General features: G+C 46.5%; 1 protein-coding gene and 1 long non-coding RNA gene across 14 annotated transcripts in view; both read left to right on the forward strand.

Moving 5' to 3' along the window:
• Window positions 1–27,710, forward strand: part of FHOD3 (formin homology 2 domain containing 3) — a 411,926-nt gene that overhangs the window by 120,291 nt on the left and 263,925 nt on the right. The gene's annotated exons all lie outside the window — the stretch shown is intronic.
• LOC116659567 lies at window positions 1,536–9,666 on the forward strand. The gene is made up of 3 exons (XR_004314929.1): window positions 1,536–1,546; window positions 1,626–1,631; window positions 9,373–9,666. It is a non-coding gene; the product is annotated as an uncharacterized LOC116659567 (long non-coding RNA).

Consider the following 27,710-nt stretch of genomic DNA (forward strand, 5'->3'; position numbering starts at 1 on the left):
ATAAAAGCTAATAAGTATTGTTGAGCAGCATACAACCTTAATGCACAGTTGGATTATGTTTCCAGGTATAGTTTATCTTAGTTTCTGAGACATTGGCAAATTGAGCGAGACTAGTAATTGCTGCTGCTGTGAGCACTTGCCGTGTGAAAAACATTGTTTTCATGCTTTGCGTTTGGAGAGGAGGTATGGGGGCTCTCTGCTGTTTCCATCTGTCCACCCCCTTTCTCACCTCTCTCTTTCTGGTAGCTTCTCCTAGTCCTTTTCTGGCTCCTGGTGTGACACCCCCGCTCTGGCCCTTTCCTCAGGTCTCACTCTGTCCACTCTCCTCCAGCTGTGGCTTCAGCAGCCTTTCTGCCCGGACCCCAGTCCCTCCCCTCTGGCTTGTACCTGTCTGTCTGCAGGGTGTCACGTCCGTCTTGCAGCCCCTCAGACTCAGAATATTCACCGTTCAGTAGATCTCTTATGTGATGACGGTCCCCAACCCTGAGGCCTGAGACCTGGTCAGCTCCCTTCCCCCACCCGCTCATGGGGCTTGGAGGCCATGCCTGGCATCCACTGCCTGAATCCTTCCAGCATCGAGCTCTGTGATCGGTCCTCGCCCTGCCTGGGCTCAGGCCCTCTCTCATCTGCCTCCCATTCCTGTCTCCAGGCTCTCTTCCTCCAGCTTCTTCTCCACTTGGGGACCCACATTTTCACTTAAAAATCCAGCACTGATCTGACGTCTCTGTGGCCTTGGGGTGTGGCACAGACCCTTCGCAGCCTGGCCCGAGCGTGTCTGGGCTCAGCTCGGACAGCTCTGTCTACCCTGAACGCCAAGTCATGCTGAACACAGTAAGATGCCGATGTGGGCTGTTTAGGACCCATGTTATCTGCAATAAAATGAAGTTAATCTACTAGCATCTCACAGAAGTTTCGGGCAAGAGAGAATGTGGAAGTTTCTAGCCAGCAGGGCACACAAAGTGGAAAGAACAGCGCAGCACCTTACTGACTGACAAAAGTTGCGTTAACGGTCGATGGTTTTTATTAAGGATGCTCTTTCATTGCAATTAATACGCAGGTTTTCTAAAGACTTTCATTGATCCATCCCCAACCTTGGACTCTCCAGCTTCCTTCTCAAAAGATCTTAAGCTGTGGATTTCCTCTCCCTGGGGCTGCAGAAGGGCAGCTGCATCACCTGCCCACCTGGACCTCTAGGTGCCTGGTCAGGTCTTTGGATCTGAGGATTTAGCACAGAAGTCAGTGAGTGAGTGAGTGAGGAGTGAGTAAATGAATCCTCCTGTGCTCTAGGAGGCAGTCAGCACTTCTCAGATCGCAACATGCACGGGACTTTCCTGCGGCCCTTGTTAAAATGCAGGTGATGCTTCAGTAGGTCTGGGTGGGACCAAGCTTCTGTGTTTCTCACAAACTCCTGGCTGATGCTGGTGCTGCTGGGTCCAGAATTCACGCTTTGCAGAGCTAAGGATTGAACCCCTAACCTTAAAAAATAGTGGGGCTGTTCAGGTTGAGCTGGCCACCTGCACTGAGGACTGGCCAGCTGTCCTCTTCCGTGGTGGGAGCAGGCTCCAAAGTATTTCAGGAAGGCTTTCCACATCCGCCTGGGGGAGAGCCTTTTCTTCCTGACGGAGGATGTGGTTACCCGCCAGATCTCCAGCCTCCTTCCTTATTTGAGGAACCCCTGGAAAGGGCCGCACGTGGGACGGAAAGGGCGTGAGGCACCATCCCAGGTGGGTGCTCTGACCAGCCGACTCTGAGTCTGCATCTGGAAAATGACGGCTCCGTTGGAGGACCTCCCAAGCGCTTCTGACGCTCCTGCTTTGCCACCAAGACCCCGAGGTCACCGGTGCCGCCAGCCTCCAGGAGTATTAAGATGATCTTGAGACAGGAGTGACTGGGGCTGAGTTCCAAAATTTTTGTTAATGAACCTAAACACCTCTATGGTAGAAAAAAAAATCCAATCCGTAATAAACTCTATTAATATCTTCCCACATATCAACATAGTCCACATACTTGTCATTTTTAAATGGCTCAGTAGTTGCATTCCCTCCGGTTGCCTGGCTAAGGCCATGTGTGGCTGTTCCCCTGAGGCTGCCGCTTGGCTCATCTCCAGTTTTTTTCCCTCTGTTTTATACAGTGAGCTTGTGCCTGTCTGCTGAGTTTATTCCCCTCCCCATCCAACCTCCCCAACCTCTGTTACTGCCTGGGGGAAGCTTTTAAAATTCATAGCTCACATGGTCAGGTCATCCAGTTACATGATCTTATAAACCTGCTATATACTTTTGGGTTTGTTTTTTAACCATGTTTTTCCCAGTCTGCATGGATGTGTGTTTAAAGTCGGTCTCCCTCATTAGATTGTCAACTCCAAAGGTTTGCCTCTCCACCGTCCTTGTCCCTGCAGCGTTCTCACCACCTAGAACACTGCTGGCACGCAGGAGCTCAGTAAGGTGGATGAGCCCTGTAGCTGGACTGCAGTGCGTCAGGCGTGCCTCCCACGGGCTCCACCTGCCCGCCAACCTGCATCGGGCCAAGCATCGCGTTGGACGCTGGGGACGTACAGAAAGGTGTGCGTGGACCCTGCCTTCAGGTCGCTCAAATCCAGCTGGGAGAGAGGGAAGGAAAACGGCCAATTCTATTTCATTGTGTGAAGTGCCAGCAAATATGGAAGCTCAGGGTTCTCTGGGGACATAGAAGAGGAGGACTGGACTGAGGCTGGGGTCTAAAGGAAGTCCACCTGGAGACAGGAAGGCCTGAATTGGGGTCCACACATGTATGACAGCCTTGCCTCAGACTGGATGTCTGATAGCCATTGCAGTGGGCAGAGCCCTGACTGGCAGGATCTATGCTTTATGTTTGCTGGTGGCACCTTGATTTGACATCTGAGGTCACTGTAGAGATGGTACACTGGGGAACCACATGTTACAGGGCAAGTGTCACTCAAATTGCACAGCTGGGCTGTGCAATTGCCCTTATGTGCCTGAATCCTAGCACAGTCCAGCGCTGTCTCTCCATCACATTTTAGGTGCAGCTCCTGCCTGTGGAACAAAATGTACCCACTCAAAGAGTTGTGGACCCAGTGAATTTGTTTGGTAGTGTTAGAAGGGACCTTGGTCAACTAGCAGTGACTCGTTACGTGATGGGAAATTGCCCTCCCCCCGCATCGGAAAGGCCAAGTCAAGTTACGCTAAGTGAGGCTTTTTTACTTCGGCTCATGGAAGTCAGTGAGTAAAGCAGAGGAACAGAATAATAAATTACTGATTACAGAGTGTTTCCTCTGTGAGTCATGGTGTGAGAGTGTCATTATTTTTCACAATTCAGAATTGTCATTGCCAGCGACTGGAATACTCAGCAACTTCCAGACGCTGGACGGTGCATGTGTTCTCGGAGCGCCCCCCTCTCCCTCCCATTCCCCTGTGGCCCCCTTCCTGTTTGTTCTTTATCATGTAATATGTCTGTAAGATCGTGGTTCAAACATTCCTCAGAGTTTGTGACATTTTTTTGAGCAGAAAATAGTTTGTGGAGGCCAACAGTTTTTTAACTTTTCTTTGAAGGTATATCCATGATAACACGTTTTTCATACACACAAATGTATTTCCGCATATACCCCCAAAACTAGTGGATTTTACCCCTCATCTCTTTATAAGTGGATTTTTTTCTACTAGATTTTTTTTAATCACATGACTCTCTCATGTTGGCATTTGGATTTCTTACTTTTCATTCAGTCTGTTTCTCTGTCTCACCTTACGTGGTCGCATAGGAAAAAGGCAGGCAACTTCCCAAGAAATGAGAATTTTGTGGGAAATTTTTGTTTTTTACATTTACTTTTACATTTTAACTTTTCATTTGAAATAACTGCAGATTCCCCCTACCCATGACAAAAATAGGACATAGACTTTAAGTGCTTTGCCAGCCTTTGCCAGGTGTTATCATCTGGTAAACCGTAGCACAGGCATCCACACCAGGAGATTAATATTGCTGCGATGCTGTTCACTGTGCCATGCAGATTTTGTCAGTTGTCCCACTGTTGTCTTTTTTTCAGTTCCAGGGTCCAATTCAGCATCCAGTCCAAAGTCGCACATTTCATTTTAGACGTTGTCACGTCTTCCTCGTCTCTTCTGGTTTGTGACCATCCCTCAGTCTCTTTCTTTTATGACCTTGACAGTTTTGAAGAGCACTGGCCAGTTATTTTGTAGGCAGTCTCTCAAAATGGGTTTGTGTGATGTTCCCTCAAACTTAAATGACGCATTTTTGCAGACACAGAAATGCCACAGAAAGGTTGTGTCCTCCTCAGTTCATCATACGAGGAGGTACGTGATACCCATAGGTTTCACTGCTGGTGATGGTAACTTGGGTCACTTGCGTAAAGTGCTATCCGTAAGCTCTCGCCACTAAAACGTTATAGTTTCCCCCTTTTAAATTAATCTTGTCAGGAAATGCTTTGCGATTGTATAAATACCCTGCTTCTTCTCATACTTTGAAATCCCTTGGTAATTCTTACCCTTGACAGTCATTACTATGATGTGTGCTAAATGGTACCTTTTTATTTCTATCATCCCATGTACATTTGTGCATTGGAATTCTGCTGTAAGAAACAGCTTCCTTTATCTATCTATTTATTCATTTATTTGTTAATATCAGTATGGACTCAGGGATATTTGTTTTAGTCCATTGGTTTATTTTGTTGCTCAGATTGTTCCAGACTTGCCAGATTTGACCATTCGGAGATCTTTTGAGATGACTCCTGTGTCCTTTAGATATTCCCACATCATATTTTTTTTGGACTTTTTCATTTATGGCACTTTGAGATATCTTATGCTTATTCTGTACTTGCCCTGTCCAGTCCTGGAAGCAGTTTCTCCAAAGAGCTCTGTTTCCTTTAGTGGAGAATGGTGTTTAGAAACCAAGATCTTAGAGGCTAGATGTGCTCATTCATATTGAGGTGTCATTGGTTTTATACCTTCTCAGAGCACAGAGCTGGGAAATATATAAATGCACACACATGTACACATATACTTCCCTATCTCTGTCGGATTATATATATCTGTCTATATATCTATGTTTCTGTCTATCAAAAACTTTGAATTTGTACTGATATGACTGATTCTAAACTACCAGCACAGGGCTCATTCTAGTCCTCCCCCCTTTTATTATTTGTAATTCTTTTCTCCATCAGAGAGACACCTGGCTGCTGTTGGCCACAATGTGTTTACTTATGTACTCAGCCTTAGATATGCAATAAAGTGCAATAGTTTCCAAATTGTTAACCCTTATGCCTGTGGAAAAAAAACTTAACTAGACTATAGATTTTAGCCTTACAGTATCTGGTCAGGAAAGTAACTGTTTTCCAAAATTACTTAAGTTACTCCTATCCTTTCCTCACCCCCTTCAATGAGGTTGTATTATTCATTTGTAGTATCGTTAAATTCATTTGTTACTCTTTTTATTCCATTTTGGGTTCCCTTCACATTCTGGTTGATTTTAATTGTTTATTTTTTGAATATGTCGGAAACATAAGCAAGGTTTTAAAAATCCAAACAATACAGAAGGACATAGTCAGAGAAGTGCTGCTTCCTCCTTGCCCTACTCCGAAGTTCCCATTTCCTCCTTCTTTCCACCTTGTGCCCAGCTATACTGCGTAGATGACTGACCTCCTTTGTTTCTCGATTCTCGTTCTGTATTTCTGGTTGCACAAATGAGCAGATACATGAATGTTTTCATATCTCTTCCTTACACGAAGGGCAGCATGCTGTGGGTATTCTTCCACGCTTTGCTCTTTTTACTTAACGGAATGTCCTGCAAATCACTTCATCTCAGTTCACAGAGATCTTCCTCAGTTCTTTGCAGTTGTGATGTATTTCATTGTGTAGAGGGACCACAGTTTATCTCACAGCTCTGTCCTGTGTTGGCATGTAAGTTGTTTTTGATGTGTTGCAATTATAGACAATACCATGATGAACAGCATCATGCTTGTATATTTCATGTTGTGAGAGGTGAATTGTCTGGGTAAATCCCTAGAAGTAAATGATAAGCCAAAAGATAAAGTGTCTCTACAGTTGAGAGGTTGCCAAATTCCCCTCCAAAGACTGGGGTTGGATAATTTGAATAGGACAGTCTTAGCAAACTGTGACTTGTGTTTGCCAAAAGTGGCGGCTGTGATGATATTCACTGGTTGTAGAGATGGGTGAGTGGTTCCCTCGGAGAGTAGGGAGCTTGACCCATTGCCCTGTCCCTCTCCTGTCTTCTAGGGCACCAAAACAGTATAGTGGAAGCAGAAGAGAGGCCAGTTTGAGATTTAGATAATCTGTGCTTTTCCAGGCTACCAGGGGAGCCTGCTGCTCGTGGCGGTGAATGAAATGATATCATTTTTTAGGGAAAGAACATGGGGTGGGGGTAGGGGTGGGAATTGGGTTAAAAACTTCTGGGTTTGAGTCCTGCCTTGGGTTTTAGTGGTATAACTCCTAAGCAGATGTTTTATTTAACCTCCCTGGGAAATTAGAATAATAAATACTAATGTATGGAAAGTCCACGTCAGTGTCTGGTGGGGTTGATGTGGTTGATCTGAGGAGTAAATAAATCATAAACGGAGTGGTACATAGTGAAAGTTATTTCCCCTCTCCACTTCCCAATCCTGTCCACTTTATTTGAAGAAAGAAGAGGGATTCTAAATTATTCCACTGACTGACCATGAGGCTGTGTTTAAAATCTCTATAAAAATAAACTTTGTTTAACCTCAATATTTGACAGCTTGGCTAAGGGTGTGATTATGAAGGTTTGGGCCTCTGCCCCATCTCAGGTTTCCTCTTTCCAGTTGAGGATGCCCTGTTGGCAAGTTCCAGGGACAGTGGACCTTTCCAGGTGGTACCACCGAGGCTTTATCTGGTTAGCCACAGCGATCATGACTGTAGTCCCCTGGATCTCAATACAAGTCAGACTGAAACTAAAATCACAATTTTTTTTTTCTAGGTCAACTAATGGAGAGTTCTGGACCCCATTCCAGGGTTCTCCAGTGCTTTCTGTTGCATTCAAAGCACTGAATCCTTGGGGAGGGATAAGTTGGGAGTTTGAGATTTGAAGATACTAACTACTATGTATAAAACAGATAAATGGCAAGGTCCTACTGTAGAGCACAGGGAACTATATTCAATACCTTGTAATGGCCTATAGTGAAAAAGAGTATGAAAAGGCATATATACATAACTGAATCATTATGCTGTATACCAGAAGTTAATACAACATTGTAAAGTGACTATATTTCAATTAAAAACAAAAACGAACAAACAAAGAAGTGAAGCCTTTCTCCAGGCTTCTGCTGATGAACTGAGACACTGGTTCCTGTCCTGGGTGAGGCTTCAAGTACGGGGGCATGTTGCTAGGACAGCAGATGTTAAAGGGTTTAGAACAGCTGAAGACTCATCCACAGTTAATTTTGCTGCAAATACAGGACTGATCCATGTGGGGTAAGCAAAGTGTTTGAAAACCAAACCTCAAAATGTGATGTTGTCCCTCAGGACTGGTGCTTAGGGGTCCAGAATGCTGGGGACCTAGTCTTCCTGCCACGCAAAAGGGCCCTGGGGGTTCTCAGAAGGACGGCTCATTGTCAGCGACAGCCTGAAATCACCAGCAACACAAGAAGCCAGCAACAGAGTCAGGCTGTCTTTTAACAGTTTAAAAAAAAAAAATCTCCGTATTGATTTCTCTTACTCAGCAGCATAAGCCTCTGTGGGCATTTTCCTTTTCCAACACGCTGTCTCGTCAGCGTTGGAGACTGCTCCCCGGGGAGGTCATGGGATAATTCCTATTGGCAAGTTTTGCCTCACTTTAATCCACACGTCCCAAGTTGAACCCTTTTTTTGAATGGAAAGGCTTTGCAAGTCGGTAAGGATCTGCTAGTAAGTAGGGAGAATTGAGGGAGGCGCCCAGGCTGGGGAGGTTATGAATTCACATCCTGTCCTAGGTCGGTCCTGAAGGAAAGCTGCCTGGTGGTGGCCAGCTCGACACAGACGCAATTCACAGTCTTGCTTTGGCCCCGCCCCCACGCACTCCCTGCGCCCTGGGTGCGCTAAGAGTTGTTAATGTGCCCGTCTGCCTCCACGAGAATAGTTATTGAAAGCTGAACTGTTTTATTCCTTTGTTTATCTACTGTGTATGTCTTCCTGGATAAGAACTTAATAAAATGAGTAAGACGGCGACCGAGGTACAGAGAAGAAAGCCTGCCTGGTTCTCCTTTGCTGGGGAGGTGGACCGTGTGGCAGAAAGCCCTTGGGTCCTTGCCCTGGACCTGTGTGATCACCTAAAAGGCGTTTCCACACGGCACCCGTGGCAGCTCCATCTCTTTGGGGTTTGAGATGCAGTTCTATCAAAGCCCACAGTGTCTTTATGATCCATCCAGAGGTCAGAGTGAGCGGGGCACAATTAGGCAGCATCCTCAGGCTGGAGCTTCAGCGGGCAGCGCTTTAGCAGCCTGCCTCTACCAAAATGCTGCTGAAATCTTTCCTTGTTTTCTTAGCTTTATTTTAGAAACTCATTTTGACTCTGCCTTCCACATTCTGAGGATCATGATTAATGTAAATGTACTAATACTGCATCTTCCAGACCTTTGAGTAAGATTGAGGCACAGGATGGGGCATGTTAACCCCGTGGATTAAGCCCATGTCACTGCAGATCCTGGGGGTGTGACCAAGTGTTGGAGGGGCCCAGGCCAGAGGACCTCGCAAAATGCCATCATCCACGTGCCTTTGGGCCTGGTCTGGGGACGTGATGTTTGATTTGGCTTTGGTGTGTGATGACAGGGTCTGGGCACCATCAGCTTGACCTGGCCCAATTTGATAGATTTTGTTTTTTCCACATGAGCTGATCTTTCCAGTAGGGCAGCGGGGCTGGTGCGGACTGTGGACCCTAGAGCTTCATATGGTGTGGACCACATGCTTCTCTTTATCCTCAGTGTGGCTGTCAGAAGGGCTGGTGGAGACAGGGAGGGGCATGGATGGACAGACAGCTCCAGCCTCACGAAATAGTCCACAATATGGCAAAAACTAGCCAGTGTCCCCTGATGACTTTTTTTTTTAACTTAATTAATTTTTTCTTTTCTTTTTTTTGTTTTGCAGGGGGAAGTAATTAGGTTTATTTATTTATTCAGTTTTTTGATGGAGGTACTGGGGATTGAACCCAGGACCTCGTGCATGCTAAACATGCGCTCTACCACTTGAGCTATACCCTCCACCTCCCTGATGACTTTTGCAGCACGATTTATAATGAAAATCTGAGAGCAACCTTAATGTTTAATTGCAGTAGGATACATTTAAGCAAATTGTTGACTCGATGGGATATCATGCAGTTGTTAACATTTTTTAGTGTAGCAACCTGGAATGAGTTGTTTAGGCAAATAAAAGCAGGTTTCAGACTTGCTTTAGAGACACAGTAAATGCATATCTGAATAAGAAACTGGTTCCTTTGGCTGCCTCTGAGGAGGGGAATCCGGCAGCTGCGGGGACAGGATGGGGAGAGGTACTGCGCCTTTTCCACCATATGAATGTATTTCCTTTTCAAAAATAAACAAGAAAGAAGAGATCAAAAATAAATAACAAAGAAGAGAGAAATGTGTAAGAACTGAAAGGAAATATAGAAAAAGGAGGGCAGCAATTGTGTTAGGTGGTACGATAAAGGATACTTTCATTTCATTCCAGGTTTTTAAAATAATAAGAAATAATAATAGTATAATAATAATAATAATAATAAATTGTAATATATTATTGATATATTACTTTATTAATTTAATTTTATTTATTAAATTTTAATTAATTTATTAATATATTAATATATTATTATTATTATTTTGAATTAAAAGAGCAAATGTGCATCTATATGTGGCAAAAAAATTACCCTGAAATTGTGCAAATGTTGGAGAAAGTAGACAGAGTCCCCTGTAGACTTCCTGTGTTGGTACCTGAAGGCTGGAGTAGGAGCCATCTCCTGTCGTACAAAACGACAGGTGTGTGACAGTAATTTGACTGGAGCTCTGGATCAAATTTTTAATTTGTTTCAGAGCCGCATGTTTATGATCCTAATGAAGACCTATTTTTATCATCATCGAGCCCTCTTCCGCAGAGCCATGGAGCCCTGCTCAGCACCTCTCTCCTTGTCAACATGCTTCTGCCTGGGCCGGCCCACGTTAAAGCCTGAAGGTGGACAGTGGTGGACCCAGCTTTTCCCACATGGCTCACTGGGACCAGGCTGACGTGGCTTCCCAAACATTTTATACACAGGTTCCATGCCTTCCCCTGCACGAGGGAGCGTTTCTTTAGACAGCCCCCTGCCCACCCAGGCTGGGGATAGGACCTCAAATCACTGGCCCTACTCCCACCTCTTTCTGAGCTCAGTCCAGCTCCAGGCAGAGTATGTGGAAGAACTCAGGATGGGGCACTTGACACGGTGACCTCTGGCTCTCCCTGGGGGCTACCCACAGATGGCCTTACAGCTGGAAAATTTTTGTTGGGTGCCTTTCCTTGCTGTCCTCCCAACCCCTCTGAGGTCTTATTCCCACTTACCTCCTGTGCTCTCTGTGACCAAATGCTCAGCCTTTGCCTGTTCTCCTTTCCTCAACTCAGGGCTCCCTGTTCTACCCTGTCCTCCCTACTCCAGCTTGCCCCTTTAGGACTGCCATTTCTCAGGGTTCTCTTCTCTGGGAGTAATGGGAAGAAGTCCTTTACTCTGAGGCCTCAGTGGGCTATTTGTGTTTAAAAGATTCTTGAGGAATACAGTGTTTTAGTGAAAGCAATTAATCTCTAATGGTAGAATTTCAGGTTGCATTGCAAGAACATGCTGGAGATATATTTATGAGTCCTGAATTCCTTACAGAGGCCTTTAAATCACTTGGAAACTGCCTACATTTCCTGTGTTTAAAAGTAAAGGTCTTGACCACTAGATAATTGAAAGGAAATGGTAGGTATACATATTTTAAGTGTTTGTTATGTCTATTAAGATAACGCATACAGGAAAGGCACAAAAGATTAAGTATATGGCTTAAATAATTTTTAGTACTATTTAATTCTTTATTTTCTTTACATGGCCACTTTACATTTATGCTGTACCTTGTTACCCTGATATTATAGGTGTCGAGCAGAGACTCTGAGAGCTTAAAGCACCTGCCTACTGTCTCAGAGCCAGAAAGCTCTGGGGTTGAAACCCAAGTCCATCTGACCCCAGAACTTTAGCCGCTATGTTAACTGTATCCCTCACTTTTTTACTCCCCTCTTCCCCAGCTTGCTCCACAGAATTTTACTACAGGAGATAATGAAATGCATTCTAAAATAGCAACAAAATCTAGGGCCTAAAAAAGCTCTTAACATTTTATTCTTGGCTAGAATTCTTGGAATTTTAAAAATGACATTTCTTGCCTTGTGTTCTGATATACATAATACTTTGTTTAGTAAGTTTTTCTTGATACATGTGTCTTAAAATACAAATTATTTAGGGAAAAATGCTTTCTAAGTCCAATTTCATTGTCGATTCATTACGGAACAGGTACCCAGGGTCGGTGAATAAGCACTAAACATTTTGTGTGGTTGATAATCATGATGAAAGTGACCGCGTTCTGGTTTGGGGGGATTTTTAGAGTCATGTTTTTATTATAGTTTGATAAATGAAAAAAAGAAATCCACATTTGATGAACAGCCCGGGGTAAATCTAGAAGAGAATTAAGGGCAGAGGGAAGGCAGCCAGTGGGGCTCCTTGAGGAAGGAGGAGACTAGGGGCCGCAAGGGGTCTGAGCTGAGATCATCTATAGTGTTTTGAGGTGAAGCAGTTAAAACGGGAGTGTTTGATCAAGAGTTTGAGATTTGCAGATACTAACTACTATGTGTAAAATAGATGAACAGCAAGTTTCTATTGTATAGCACAGGGAACTATATCCAATACCTTGTAGTAACCTATCATGAAAAACAATATGAAAGTGAATATGTGTATGTACATGTATGACTGAAACATATATGCTGTATATTGACACAACATTGTAAACTGACTATTCTTCAATTAAAAAGAATTTATATATAAAAAATAGGGGAATATTTGGACCAATATCATTCACAACTAGTTTTTTTTCTTTTTAAGAAAATTCACTGTATTTGAGAATATTTAGAAAACGTGTTTTTTTCATTTTAATTAACTTTAGGTATGTGAAATAACCACTTAATGGACAGTGACCCCAGGAAACTGAACCTACCTTGTAATCTCTGGGGTCTTACAGAAGAATAAGTTACCACCATTTTCCTTCACTTACTTGTTCCTACTACAGAAGTCTTTCATTTTAGTTTTTTTAAACAAGCTAAACATACCAACATTTATATTATGAATTTTCTTAGCAAACTACTTTGGTTTCTTTCGTGACTTCCAAAGAAAAAAGAGAATATTCAAATCACTTGAAAAACAAGACATGTATAACCTTGTTAGGGCAGCCCAAATTAATCCAATGCATATCTCTTGGCCCTATGGTTGTCATCATGAACTGAAATGTGATGGGAATAGGAAAAAGAAAATTAATTTATAGACGATGTTAAAATATGCAGGCATGGTCACAGATCTCAGAGTTTGTTAGCTGGGGTTGTGTGTCGCCTCAGGAAGCCAGCACTCAGCAAGTCCTGTCTTGGAGTGGCACCATGGTAAGGAAAGAACCCGGCAGCCGAAAGTCATTTCGGCAGAGCTAAATTTGGTTCTTTACGTTCTTCAAAGTCATTGCAAATCCCCCCGTCTCTTCTTTGCATGTCTGTCAGAACTCAAAACTGCCTAGGATGAAAAAACCAGAAATCTTACCCTTCCTCCCCAAAGGCAACTATGGTGTCTTCCATCTTTCCTTTCCCGCTTTGCTTTGGTACAGCATGAAGAAGACATAGCCAGTCTGGTCATTTGCCTCCCTCCTCCTTTCTTCTCCTCCCCGTGTCCGGGATGGTGCACATCAACGTTCAGAAAGCCACCAGGCAGGAGCCGAAGCCCTCCCCAGGGCAAGGTGCAGATTCTTTATGGTGGGGGTAGGGGTAGGGAGCAGAGCCAGATTACTCACAGTTACCTGCTAACGATTCTACCCATCTGCATGTAGCACCTGTTTGTCTTCCTTATCTTCCTAGCCTCCAAAAAAGACAATGCGTGGGGAGAAACCCCTGGCCTGCTCTCACCAGGCCTGTTCCAGCCCAGTGATCCTTGTGTTTCTCCAGCTGTTTAAAGCGCGTGAGGAGCATGGATGGGAGATGTCACGTGGACAGAATGAATCAGACTGGGTCAGACTGAAATTTGCTCAGCCCACCCCTGGCCTTGATGTCAGCTCCCTTTTAGCCCACCCTGCTCTTCAGCTCCTTTCTTTCCTGCCCGTGATTCCTTCTCCCAGATTTGCCCCGTCAGTGTCTCTTTAGCCCCTCCCCAGTCAGCATCCTCATTTGCTTGTGAGTTCCTTCGAGCGAGGCTGGGGGCTGTTGGTGGGGGGTGACTGGCTGCCATCATGAACTGAGATTGCTGCTCACTGCCATCAGGAATTATGAGAATTATGAGAGTGCCTCCTGGCATTTTTTTGCTCCACAAATGCTGAGAACATGAAGACATTAATCTTAAAGGCATCTCATGAGCCTTTCCAGTGCTGGTGCCCCCTTTCAGAGCTGTAAGATTGAACAGTAGTTTTGCCTGGAGAATTAAGGAAGCGTCCACCTACAAAGCAAGCCTGCCTGGCTTGGGATTATTCACCATTTGTTGTCAGCGTGAGTCAAGAAGAGAAGCCCAAAGAATCTGAGAAGTCAAACAAATTCCAGAGGTGGCTGTTCCTGCACCTTAACTTTTACAGATTAGTTTTAAAAATTTTTGTAATGAGAACATTTAACGTGAGATCAACCCTTTTAACAAAATTTTAAGTGTACAATTCACCATCGTTAACTGTAGGGGGAACGTTGTACGGCCGATCTCTAGAACTCATCTTGCGTACCTGAAACTGTACGCCCCCTGATTAATAACTCATTTCCCCTCCGCACGGCTCCTGGCAACCAGCATGCTACGGCTGCGTCTATGAATTGGACTATGTTAGAAACCTCACGTAAGTGGCGTCACACAGTATTTGTCCTTCTGTGACTGGCTTATTTTGCTTAGGATGATATCCTCCAGACTCATCCATGTTGTTGCCTAGTGCAGGGTTTCCTTCCTGTTTTTAAAGCCGAATTGTATCATATACCACATCTTCTTCATCTATTCATCCATTGATGGAGACCTGGGTTGTTTGTACAGCTTGGAGATTGTGAATCACGCTGCAATGATCATGGGGCTGCAGGTGTCTCTTCAAGATTCTGATTTTAATTCTTTTAGATCAATACCCCCAAGTGAGACTGCTGGATAAAATGGTACATGTGCTATAGAAAACGGTAGGGAGGTTCCTCGAGGAATTAAAAATACAGGCTGAATACTTTGACTGTAGTTCCTGATCGAGCTCAATTCTAGCCTGGTGTTGCCCTGAGCACATCACCACTTTCCGTTAGCTTTTTGTATCAGGTCACATTGCCACGGAGATGTCAGGATCGAGGGATCAGCTGCATGCATCTCTGGGTATAAAAACACCTTTTGTCTGGCAAAGGTTTTCACCTGCAGGATGATTTGCTCCTCCACCAATGTGAGGTGGGTCAGGTAAGAATTAAGGAAAAGAGGCTCGGAGGATAGTCAGCTCAGAGGATACAGAAGGGAAGGGAGGGGCTGGGTCTTCAAAACCATCCTGTGACCCCCAGTCAGATTGTCCCCCACTGCACTCGACTGTGGCAGTGAGTGTGGGCTCCCTCAGTGTCCCTCATACGGGGCCTCTTAAAGAGGCTTTAGGCCCAGGTTTTGCTTTCACGGAGCATATACCCCTGAGGGGACATGAGTGTCATATACATGTGTCACCTGCCCACAACCTTGAAGTAGGGTCCAGAGTACAGGCTGTGATTATGGGGCTGGAGCTGGGAGCCAGGGGCTGTCAGGACATAGAACATCCTGCTTGTTTTTCTGTGCATCTGCTATGAATTTATCCCTGAATTCTGACAGAGCTAAAAAAAATTTCTCAGTCTGTTTGGATGCACCAGAAATTCCGCCAGTTCAATTTTTTTTTTCTTAAGTTTCTTTCCCCTCTGACCTGTCTGTTCTGCCGGCACAGTCCCCACCCTTTGGGTCTTCTGACTGGGGCATAGTTGGTTTCCTGGCTCTTTGGCGTGGAAGAGGGCATCCCAGCATCTAACTGCTCCTTTTTAAACTCTCAACCAGTCCTCTTTTGTTCAGCTCCAACCCGCACCCACTTTTGTACATCGTGCACTGACTTGCTTCTGCAGAGTCAGAACACATGCCTGCTTCCCTCTGTTTAATCTTCAGACTCTCCAATGTGAGGGCCACTTTTTATGGAACCAAGGCATAAACCCGCAAGGACAAAGGAAACTGGAGAGGACATGACAGCAGGACAGGTGTGTCAGGAATACTTCTAAAACCAGGCTGCATGTGTTCAAGCCACTGGGTTTAGCTGCAAGTCACTTCAGTTTCTTATTGGTTCTCCCGTGTGTGCCTTGAAGCAACTGTTCCAGAACCTTCCACCCTGCAGCATTTCTGCAGCAATCTTCTCTCCCCGCTTCTGGCATGGAGCCCACCCATGGTGCTAGTTTACTTTCAGCCTTATCAGCCTTGAGCCTAGGAAGAGCCTGCAGTCAGGATTCGTTTGGATTTGAGAACAAAAATTGTTAGGGCGCTATCTTGGGGTGGAGGGTGGAGAATGAGAAGGGGGTGAAGTCTTCCGTGTGTCATAGTCAATCGTTTGTTTTGTTTTGATCATATCTACACGACGACAATATACCTATCCCAATTCTTTTGGCGGAAAACTTTTAAATCAAATTTTATTAAGAGAGATTTGTTTTTCATTTGGACAGATGCTGGCAATAGTTGTTAAACTTCCATCTTTTTAAAAACCTCTCTAAGGATCACAGGGAAATATATTTAATAGGGGAAAGAACCAAGGAATTAAAAAAAAAAATGCTATGAGTCCTGCGTTGCCCAGGCTCTGAGATGAGTCAGCAGGTGTTGGAGTACGCATTTCAGTATTTACTGCACATACTTTGCTTCTGGCTTCAGCTACCATTTGGGGCAAAGATAGAAACAGATGGGGCTGTGGCCTTCAGGAGAGGCACAGACTCAACCCTTTCCATCTGCGGTTTGGTTCCACCCTCCCCTCCCCTGCCCGTCTCTCTCCACGGGGTGTGCTAACAGCTGGAGCCACCTGCCAGACCTCAGTGGCTCCTGGGTGCTGCGCCGCATTGCAGGAGCCCTGCGTGTGAACACCGCCAAGTCCACGTGCATCCCGGCTGTGCGCTGGCGTTTGGATCCGCCACCCTTGAGGGCCTGTACTTTTCCAGTGTTTTCAAGGCCCCCCGTGGAGTTAATGAGGCTTCTGTTCCTGTTGAACTCCTTTTGTCCGGAGCAGTGAACAGTGACAGGTGAGTCCAGCTCCCGGGCCCCTGGTGCAGTTATCATTAACCATGGGCCTCCAACAGATCCTTTAGCTATGCATGCTTTTCCATCTCTGCGTGACCTTTGATGGTCTGTGATACATCAACTTCTGACAGTGATTGGAAAGAAGTAGTTTTTCCGACAAATGCGAGGCTGCCCAGAGGGCTGGGCTTCAGGTGCAGATTTTAGCAGCTGCACCAGCTCAGGAGGTCGTAGGTTGGAAATCCCGATGGTTTTCCTTCTCAAGAGAGAGGTGGGGTAAGAAAAGGTAGTTGATTGTAATGCTTTCGAAGGTATTTTGAAAAGAGACGGTCATTTCTTGTAAAAACAAATGTGTGTTCTTAGGTCATAGGTAAGGATGGAAAAGGAGGAGAGGGCTGAGCCTCCTGAGAGAGGCCTGCTGGAAGCCCGGGGCTTGATACACGCCCTGGCTCTTGCTTCCCCGGGGGAAGCAGGGCTTCAAAACTGCCGCCACCCCCCTCCCTGTGTCATGAGGTGACTTGTCACGGCCGTTTAGTGCTGCTGAATACGTCTGAGAAGGAAGACACTGGTGTGTATTCTCCTTAAAGGCGTCTTCTTTTACAAGATTGCGTGTTTCCCTTTTTAGCATCTGCACCTTTGCTTTTATGGGATGGAAAAGAGAAGAATTAGATCTGAGAGTGGTGAGATGGAGCATGGAGCTGCAGGCTACATCCAGCTTGTGGGGAAGCGGGAAGTGAGACCAAGGGTCAGAATGTTTTGGGAGGAGAGAGGTTTTAAGGGGACAGCTGGCAAGATGGGTGTGACTTGGGTGAGAGAGACAGGTGAAGGAATCCTTGGGGATGTTTGCCTGTGTGTTGATGCCTGTTCAAGAGATTTCAGTATGGATTTAAAAAGCCATTGAGGATTCCTTTGATGTTGGACTTACTTTTTTTTTTTTTTAAATGAGTACAGCGTCATGCTGGGCACAGCTGTGGCAGTTACTTGTCTTGGCCTGGGTTCTCCTCTGATGGGTCATCATTCGGACCTCCTGGTGAAAGTTGTAGCCATCAGCACTGGTGGATTGTCCCCTGGGAAGGGCGTCTTCAAATGAGGTAGAGTGCTCTGTAGTAAGCACAAGCTTCTGTATAGAACATCTGGTTTGTGCAAGAATTTTGGCTTCAGTTCAAATAGTAAGGGTGTTTGAATCCAGCAGGAAAAAGGCGGAGTATTCAAAAAGAAAGAGGAAGGGGCAGCTTTTGTAATTTGCTTTCATTGGTAAAGTCGGTATAGGTGCAACTGACTCCATAGAGTCTGACGGTGTTGCTTGATTGGGATGAGAATGAAGAAAACCACAGTGGCCGTTGCAGCAGGTGGGAAGTGATGTGTCCGCGCCAAAGTGTTGTTTCTCTAAGTCAGTTCCTGCTCTTTCTTGCTTTCACTAAGCTCTCCAGAGCCTAGTACAGGTAACTTAGCTCAGCACATCACATCCTGGAAATAGTAAGAGACAGAATTTTCTTTCTGCTTAATCATATGCCAGGTGGTAAGCCAAGATCTAAGTAGACAAGTTGCAGTCTCATAGTCTTATTGCTGTTTATTTCATTAATATCTTAACCATTCTTAGTATTTGGATATGATGGACGGGTAAGTTTTGGAGTCCCCACGAAGGAGGGGAATGCTTGAGAATCCTAAAAAAGAAGGAAGAAACGAGAGGAGTGGATGGCCACTTCCACCTCCTCAGATCCACCTCTTCCCACCTGCTGTGTCAAAGGTGCTCCGTCTGCGAGACAGGATTAAAGCAGTCATGCATGTGGCGTGAACAATCAAATGACAAAATCCCCTCTGTGGGTGGTTGGAGGTTCAAAGAAAACTTACAAAGAATGCCCAATATGGCAGCCATAAACGGGAAGGGTGAAAGAATGTCTTCACCCTGTTCTCTTTTTGCATTAGATTCTTAACTGAGAGAACAAAGCCCATAACCATCAGCTAAAGTTGGGTGAACCTGAACTTGAACTCAGGCTGGTCTCATCCCAAAGCCTTTCTGTTTACCCTCTTTGCCCTCACGGCAACTTGGCTCGTGAGTCAATGCTTGCCCGGCATCGGAACCTCAACTATAGAGACTGAAGGCATCTCAGAGGGCTCAGAGAGTACCCACTTCCACTTCTCACAGCTTCTTTTTTTTGGGGTATATATTTTATGCTGTTAAATTTTTATTAAGGATAGTTGATTTGCAATGTTTCAGGTGTACAGCAAAGTGATTCGGTTATACATATATATTCTTTTTCATTATGAATTATTTCAAGATATTGACTATAGTTCCCTGTGCTGCTTCTCACAGCTTCTAAATTCGCTTTTGTGGACTAGCATGGAAACTCCTTCAACACAGGCATCATTGCTTTCACAGGGAAATTTCTTTCTTTTTAATTTCAAGTAACTAACTTACCAATAAGTTCTTGGAACGTAGCTAGTTCGCCTCGCAGACTTGGGGTTCTGCCTGTCTGTTGTGTAAGAAACAGCAGGATTCCAGCAAAGGAAAGGAGGATGTGGTGGAAAGAGTGCTGCCCCGGGAGCTGGAAGACCGCGGCCTTAGTCATGGATCTGTCACAAATTACGGGGAACCTGAGCCAGTCCCTTCTAAGCCTGAGCTTTTCAATGTTTTTTTTCCAGTAAAATCAAGATGGCCTGAGGATCTAAGAACTTATGTGCAAAAGTGAAAGAAGTTGTGGTCATTTTTAGATGATTTTAGGTAAACCTGTTCTCATGAGAGTTGCTTTATCATTTTTGTTTCCAGTAGAAAGTGTTAGGCTGCCTTAACTGTTCCTGTACCCTGGCCCACGTGCCCAGTGGGGTTGCTCACCGGTCAGATGCTATAGAAAAAGGGGATGGACCTTCTGGTGGCTTTGGTGGAGCTGTTTGGGTGCAAGCAGGTAGATTTCCTTCCAGCTGCCTTCTTTCAGGTCTCTGATCTTTGCTGTGTTAGAGGGCCAAAAGTAATTTATACCAGATTATGTCAGATGATCTGTTGCTGACCCTACAAGCTTCCCAGCAGTTTAAAGACAGCAACAAATAGTAATCTGTCCATTGTACAATAATCCATCGCAACTCTGATTTGCGTGATTTCTGGGTTTTTTTTTTAAAAGACTGACAGCTTTGTTAATGGGATTTTTTTTTTTTAAATCTCCAGAGGTTAACTAGTTTTTATCTCCAGAGTTAAACTGTTCCAGTAAAATCCAAATTAGTTGGGTGTCTGTCTTCAGTTTCCATTATCTCTGTACCGTCAGAATTGAATACCTAAGAATGCCTTTCTGATAGCCTTGCAGTCTGTGACAAACATTTAGCCCAAGTGCCACTTTGTCTGCAGAAAATATAAATGTTCTCAGTGCTTTCTTGGTGTGTTTAGGCTTAGGAGACACTGGAAGTTGGGTAAATGAAAATCCAGTAATTTCTTAAAAGTGCTTCATGGGTAGATAGCTTAACAATATAATTATGGTCTTTAAAAGAATTTGGTTTTTTACTTATTTGGGTTTACTGTTAAGATATTCAGAGACACAAAATTCACTCAGAAAAACGGGTTCTTAAGCTAAAAGGAAATCCATAATATTGATGGAAATGTTCTCAGTGATAGAGCAGGTAGTGTTTGCAGTAAGATTAGGAGAAAGAAAGCAACGGTCTTTAATTGTGTTTAATCAGAAGAGCCTTCTGTTTTCAATAGCTGACATTCGACTGAGCCTGTATCTGTGGCCAGGTTGATAATTCTCTTGGGAAACATGCCACACTACTTGAGTTTTCAGGTGATTGTGGTGATATTGACGTGTGGAAGAAATGAACTGCGTGCCTGTCTGATAAAAGATATCTGGGGAAAGGATTAGGAAAGGACAAGCCAGTTACAGAGCAATAAACATTCCTTTCATTAATAACGTTCGAATGGTTCCTAAGGACATTTTGCTGCCCTGAAAACTCTTCCAGGAAAGGCTCTGAATGGTAGCAGCAGGTTTACTGCTGTTTGAGATGTGCAGCCAGGCCGACCTCTGGGCACTTGCCGGGGCTCAGCACGTGCTGGGCTGTGTGACGCTATGGTGCAGCCTGGGCCCCCGCACCCAGGAGGCTCGGACCAGAGCGGGATTGGTTCCTGCTGAGTGAGTCAGGCCCCCGCTAGGGAAACTTGGGTCGAACAGATAAAAATTCCATCAACTCACAATGAAGGGACATTGTGTTTCTTTTCCTTTGGAGACTGCCAGTGTGATAACTTGCAGAAGTGGAAAGGATCTGTGTGCAAGTGGAGAAAGAGAATTTCCAGAGATTCAGAGTCAGGGAGGGAGATGTGGATGGGTCCCTCTGGGGTGGGAGGTGGGGGAAGGAGGACTGGGATGAGTCGTAGAGGGGGAGGGAGACCCCCAGGGAGCAGGTGGTGGTGGTTTGGCTTCAATGGAAACAGGAACAAAGACCCATTTCTGAGCCCTCTACTTTGTTTCTCTTCTCCTACCTCCTGTTTTTGGTACCATAGGTCCTGAACATACACAGGATAGCTGCCCTTCAGCATCTGTCTCTCTCTGTCTCATACACACACACACACACACACACGCATGCACGCACATGCACACACACACGCACATGCACACACACAGGAAAACTACCATGGAGTGTTTAAAACTTTTAAAATAAAAGTAAAGTAGAAATATATAATAAAAGTGGTGTGACACTTTCAGGCAAAAAATAGACAGACATGGATGTCAGAATGTGAGAGGACCTCATGCAATTTTATTGGTGGCCACCTTCCTGTAGTTATGGGTCCAAGGATAACCAGAGGCCTAGGCCAACAGGGGGCGAGACTGTGGCCTGAGCTTGCTTCTGCAGAGCCCTGGGGTGGGACCCAAGGGTTAGCACAGGCAGAGTGGTGCCACCTTCCAGCTCTCGTAGAGGTCCTTCTAGGTCATTGCCCCATCCCTGACACCATCACCCAGGCATGCAGGGGGAGAAGGCTCAGCTGATGTCCTCCTAATGTTTCTAGATTCATCAAACCTCTGTTGGAGATTGACCACCCACACGTTGATTTAAACCCAGGATCCCAAGTAGGTTTTATTTTAAGGGCAGCACCTATTGGCTGATACTGGATTCCCAAGATGCTGTGTTAAGAATGATTCTGAAGTTGTGTCTGGGTTTGGTAGGTTCACTTAAGTAGTACTTACCATGAGGATAGTGGGGGAGAGAGGTCATTTTTCCCTTTCTCTAATCTGAATCCTTCTCTACCACATTAAACTTAGATTTTCCTCCCCTCTCTTCCACGCACTGGTACATTTCACCTGCTCAGACGGCGATTGGATCTGACCTCAATTTGAAAGCATGAAGTTAGAGCAGAACTTCAAAGTGGAGAGTACTTGTCTGGTGCTTGTATACAGTCTGGCCCTCTCACCCTGTCTTATGCCCACTCCCCCCGCCTTCTCCTCGCCCCCCAGTACATAGACATCTTACCTAATGCTGGCATTGCTGAAGAAACCTCTCCTGCCCCGGGAGAAGAACTCCCTCCAGGGAGAGGGGGACCCTCAGGCCAGCTGCAGGGGTGGGGTCCCTATCGATGGCTGAATTTGCCCCGAAGCGCCAGTGAGCCCTTGTCTGGGTGTGGCTCCCTGGGCTGCTTTTCCCAGATCAGCTCCATAAAGAAGGTGCGGAAAATACTGCCTTCAGGGGAAGGGACCCTCGGAAGATAAGAGACCCCTTTCCCAACCTGTCTTGGGTGCTTCCCGCCTTCACCTTTGTTTTACAAGACAAAAGTGTCCTCCTTGGTTTTTTTTTTTTTGCTCCTCCAGTGATCTCCTGATTCTAACGGGCTTCTAACATGCCACAGAATGATTCTTCCTCTGGGGTGGATGGAAAGTCTTTGTGGGAAGACTCTCATCAACATTTTGCTAGTTATGCCCGTTCCCATGTGCTCTGTGTTGCTGAGAGCGAACCGCCCTTGCAGGTGAAGAGGGAGAGCCCCGCTCTGTCCCCGCCACCACCCCAGAGCCCTCCAGCTGGGGGTGCCCTCTCCCTTCCAGCGCCGAGGCACGAGGTGGTCCAGCCCGACCCCCACACGGCAGCTGGGAGGGAGCAAGGGGCCAAGGGCAAAGAAAACCCCATCCCTCCTCACAGGATTCAGAGCATGTGTAAAAAGCCCTTGTCACACTGTCCTGCAGCCTAGGAGTGGTCCGTGCTGCGTGAACAGCCTCCCTGCTCCACTTGGCTAATCCAAACTGCTTAGAGCACGATTCAGGGGCTCTCCTGCTTCGGGCAGGTGGGGAGATGACACCAGGTGTCCTCTATGGCTCAGATGCCTGCACTGCAGACCCGGCGGAAATGGGGATACACGTTAAAACAAATCCAAATGGCAAGAAACCCCAACGGATTTGCCCAGTCTGAAGGCAAGGAAGAGGTCTGGCCCCTGACCTGTACTCAGCTGGCCAGTCAGAGTGGCCCCGGGCTCCCACTCGACACGGGCGTGAAGACCGACGCTCCTGTGCTTCTCCTTCTGTTGTTCCCCCAACACCCAGAAGCAGCAAACATAGGCCTTCGAATGCTGGCTGGGTAAAAGCCGTGCTCATCCCCTGCGGGGCCGTGGTCTGGCTGGATTGTCTGTGATGTGCCTTTCACCTTAAAGAGCCCGCAGGACCCAGCCACATGGACACTGGGGCCTCGGCCTCCCCTGGGTACCGCGGCAGGGAGGCCCAGATGGGAGCAAGGAGGACGGGGCTGCTGGGGGAGAACAGGGTGCTAAGAATAGCCATCCAGACATGGTGATAAGGGCCCAGAGGGTCAGGGACTTTAGTTGGGGACAGGGAGGGCGGAGGTGGTGGGGAAAGAACAGGGTGATAAGATAGGGACTGCGACACAGGAATGCGCAGCTGGGGCTCCGGAGATGGTTGTGGGGCCTGGTGTCGACAGGGTGCCCCCACCAGCTGAGAGAGACGGAGCTGCCCGGAGCCCTCCTGGGGAGTCTGTGCAAAGGAAGGGCGAGCTGGCTGGTGAGCCGTCCTGCATGTCCCAGCCAGCAGATTTTAGTGACCTTAGAGTCTGTCCCCCCAACCCCCACCCACAGGACTTACTAGGGGAGAAATCCTTGGCTCAGAGATGTGGCGGGACCACTTCCAAGTTGGTGGCAGAGCTCAGTCCAACACCAGCCCTTCTGGCTCCTCCCACCACCAGGCCAGGCCCTCCGGGGGCTGCAGCCTCTGCTCCACCCCTGGAGCTCAGGTCACCTCCAGGGGGGCCGGTGAGGGTGTGGGCATTACTAATCCCACAGACAAGCCCTGGGCACCTTCTAGGGCACAGGTCTGGACATTGTCACTGGGGGGTATAATGGGAAATACAACAGGCAAGACCTGTGCCTTCCTGGAACTTGGGGAAGGAGCAAAAACAGACAGCACACAAGTAAACAGGCAAAGCTGATGCTGGTTTTGGATGACGCTGGGAAGGAATCTGGTAACAGGGACTTGAGCTGTTACCACCCCTCCTCCCCTAGACTTTGACATTGAACTTGAAGGTCTTTCCTCTTAGAACTGTGACCAGTCTGATACTTCCTGAGAATTGGAGTGAAATTTTCTACTTTACAGCGCCCCTGTCCCCATCCCCAGCCCCCGGCCTAGCACCAGGTACAGGGCTGTGCACAGGGATTTCTGGCCCTCACGGGGCTGGATGATAACTGTTTACTCTGTCTACATGAAACTTAAGGAGGCATTTCTCCCATGGTTAGGTTTGGTGGATTTAGGTGTAGATTAAGGGGCGTCATTCTCAGAAATCCCTGAGCCTGGCTGGCCGAGCTGGCTGCCCACCCTGCGGACGGGACAGCTCTCCTCCCCGGTGCTGCGACTGGGAAGCAGGCAGCAGCTCTGGAGCATTTGGCCCTGCCTTGGCCCCACGCCCTGCGGGCTGGCTGAGCTCCCCTCACTGTATCCACCACCTTGTCTTTCAGCAGCAGAGTGCCAAGTGGCCTGTTTAGGACACAAAACCCAAACTGCTTCATAAGCTCCCAGAAATCACACCCTTCCTACTCAGTGATCGTCCAACCGACAGGCCGCTGATGCTGGCACGAAAATAGCTTGGCAGGGATGTCAGGCTTCACAGGGGGCTGCAAGGCCTCGGCGCGTTTGATGGCATCATAATATGAAACCGGTTGGTGCTCCGATCAGCTTTTAAGGGTGTTCAAATGTTCCAGAGTGTGGGCTTCAGCGGGCCTGGAGGGAAGTTGTCGGAGGTTCAGGGGGTGGCAGTGGGTCTGGGGGGAGCTCCAGCGCTCTGTGGCTAAGCCAGAATAAGCATTATTATTTCCACAAATCAAGCCATTTTCATGCCCATTTCCCCTGGTGTCCCGATCTGTGTAATTATGGGACGCGTTTGTGTGGGAAGGAGCCTTTGGAAAACTTGTTCCTGTTTTTTGTCAAGAGGCTGACCTAAAAGTTGAGGAAATTGGTTCATGAGGAAATTCTGGAGTGGAGAGCTGGCAGGAGTTCCAGATGGTAGGAGAAGGTGGGGTGCCCTGAGGCAGGCGCCTCCTCTGTGTGGCTTTGTCCCTCCGGACCCTGAAAAGGTCAGATGCAGAATGCAACGCACAAAGAACAGAGATGAAAGTGGGCAGCAGTTGTCATATACTTTTAAAGTCAGGAGACCCCTGGACGGGGTTCCTGTTCTGCCACTGGGCAGGACCTGCACCCTCTTGCGCTCACCACCATCTCCTCAGTGCTTAACAGGCACCCGGCACATATTAGATGCTCAGTAAAAATCAGCACGTTCAGTGAATGAACATTTATAGTCTCCCTGGCCTCGGTTTCCTCAGACATAACACGAAGGAACTGAATTAGCTTGGCGCTGGCAAGGGAATTCATCATTCAAGTTGTGACAGTTGTGTTGCAGGACAGGAGAGCTTTTTTGAGAAGTTTCTGAGGCACAGATTTGGCATGGAAGTGGGGGAGGGGTGGCAGAGCTTGCACTTCCGGGACTTTCTCATGTTTTGGGCTCTCTAAAACCTGTGTGGGTCTATAATTACATACCATTAATTTATTTTAACATTGACGAGACTTGTCGCTGGGATAGTGCCCAAACCCCTGTATGGACCCAGGATCCGCTGGGTGACTCCGCCTGTTCCCTGGGGAGCTCAGTGACTGAAGCGCCTTGTTTCCCGGGGATGAAACGCGGCAAAGTTAGCCGGGTTCCTGCTGGAATGTTGGGCAGAGGGTCGAAGCCCTGGGAGATTGATGTTCTCACTGGCAATAAGGGATAAAAAGGCCGAGGTCATGGGGTTGGAAATGAAGTCACAGGTGGTAAGCGTTTAGTGAGTGGTGAGTAGCTGGCAGCTTCACCCCTGGACTGGTGACATCTTCCCATAGATGGCGTGGCAGCCTGCTTCACCTCTCTGAGGAGGGCCCAAGGGCTTTCAGTCCTGGCTCTGAACGCCCCACGAGCGTTCCCTTGTGGCTCACATATGACAGCATCCCAGAGTTGACGGTGTTAATGCATTTCTGCTGTAAAATGAAAAGGCAGAGGATGCAAGCTTTTTTGAGTGGATGGATCTGAGAGGCGAGGGATGCTGTCCCTTGTCCTCTGTTCAGCCGGTGCCGTGTGGGTGCTGTCAGGAATGTCAGGAGCTGGGAAAGCCTCACTGCTTCCTGGGAGCTCACAGTCTCACAGCCCAAGCACATGCTTCACAATGCATGCTCTTGGGGTTTCCTGGAGTTGCACCTTCTCCCTGACGGCTGCAAGGTTGTTACGGGTAGAAACCACCCCTCCTGCGTCCCTCAGTCACCCTGTGCATGGCGATGGTTGTCACCAGCTGCCCTGCACTAGTAGCCCCCGGTCTCCTCCAGAGCACTGGCTTCGTTCAGAACAAAGAGTTGTCCCTGCATTTAGGACCTCAGCAATGGTCTATTCAGCGCTTCTCCAAGTAAAGTCCCCTTTTGTCCAGATTGCTGACTTTGAAAAGTTCTTCTGGAGGTTTTGCTGTAGGAGATTAGAATCACCAGGGCAAAGACAGTAAAAGGTCATTTTCCCTTGGGGGAAAAATGACCCTGTTTCAAGGTAGCTGGTTTTCTGCTACGCCCACAATTGCTTGTCCGTCCATCCACAGTGTAAGGGAGATTTTCTTCGCAGCACCTGGAAAGGTTATTTGTTTTAGGGACTGAGCCTCCAGAGTGCAATTTTTTTTTCCAGCCCAGGGAGTTTTACACAAACTAGATGATGTGAATAATGAATTTCATAGCTTTTGCGGGCAGTAACAAAATAGCTGTGAAAGAATCCAAACCAGGTGGAGACATAACTGCTTTTCCAATCATTTCAGCCCCAGAGTTCTCAGGACCTCAGCAAATGTCACTTGAGAGGATAAAATCGTCAGACTCAGGCAATGATGTTGCCTGGGGAGACAGAAGGAAGTCTTGATCAAGAATGAAGAGAGTGTTAAGAGCAAATCTCATTTCTCTCTGGTGCCTATTTTATCACGGTCTTCAGTATGTAGACGATGTGCTCTGTGTGATGACCAGCAGGGATGCAAGTGTTACGAACTTTCGGGCACAGGTTAATGTCTGGTAGTGTTTTGGCTAATCCGCTGAGGGCTTTGTGTGAGCAAATTTGGGGTTGCTGGTGTTACTGTAACAGCAGTCAGCTTCACAGCAATTCAGTGTGGGTTGCTCTGACATCACCCCTGTTTTATGGACGTGAAAAAAAATGATTTAACTTGTCCAAGGTCCCATATTTCGTAAGTGGAGGAACTAGAACATTTAAAAATAGCTTTATTGAGATATAATTGACACACTATAGAAGTTACCCTTTTAAAGTGTACAATTCAGTGGGTTTTGGTATATCCACAAAGCTATGTGGTCATCGCCAGTGTCTAATTCCAGAACATTTTCATCATCCCAGAAGGAAACCTCATGCCATTCACAGTCCCTCTTCATGCTGGCTTCCCCTCACTGGCCTCAGGTAACCACTAATCTACTTTCTGTCTCTATGCGTTTGCCTATTCTGGGCAATTCATATTATAGTAGCATATAATATTTGGTCTTTTGAGACTGGCTTCTTTCACATAGTGTGATATTTTTGAGTTTCATCTATGTATCAGTACCTCATTACTTTTTATTGCTGAATAATATTCTCTTGTGTGTGTATGCCACATTCCATGTATCCATTCATCAGCTGGTGGACGTTTTGCATTATAGCCATTTTTTGACTATTCTAAACAATGCTGCTGTGAACATTATTGTGTGGGCAAAAGAAGCTAGAATTTGAACCTCTCTTTTAAAAAAATTTTTTACTAA

This window comes from Camelus ferus, chromosome 24, assembly GCF_009834535.1.
Source record: "Camelus ferus isolate YT-003-E chromosome 24, BCGSAC_Cfer_1.0, whole genome shotgun sequence".
Taxonomy (NCBI): domain Eukaryota; kingdom Metazoa; phylum Chordata; class Mammalia; order Artiodactyla; family Camelidae; genus Camelus; species Camelus ferus.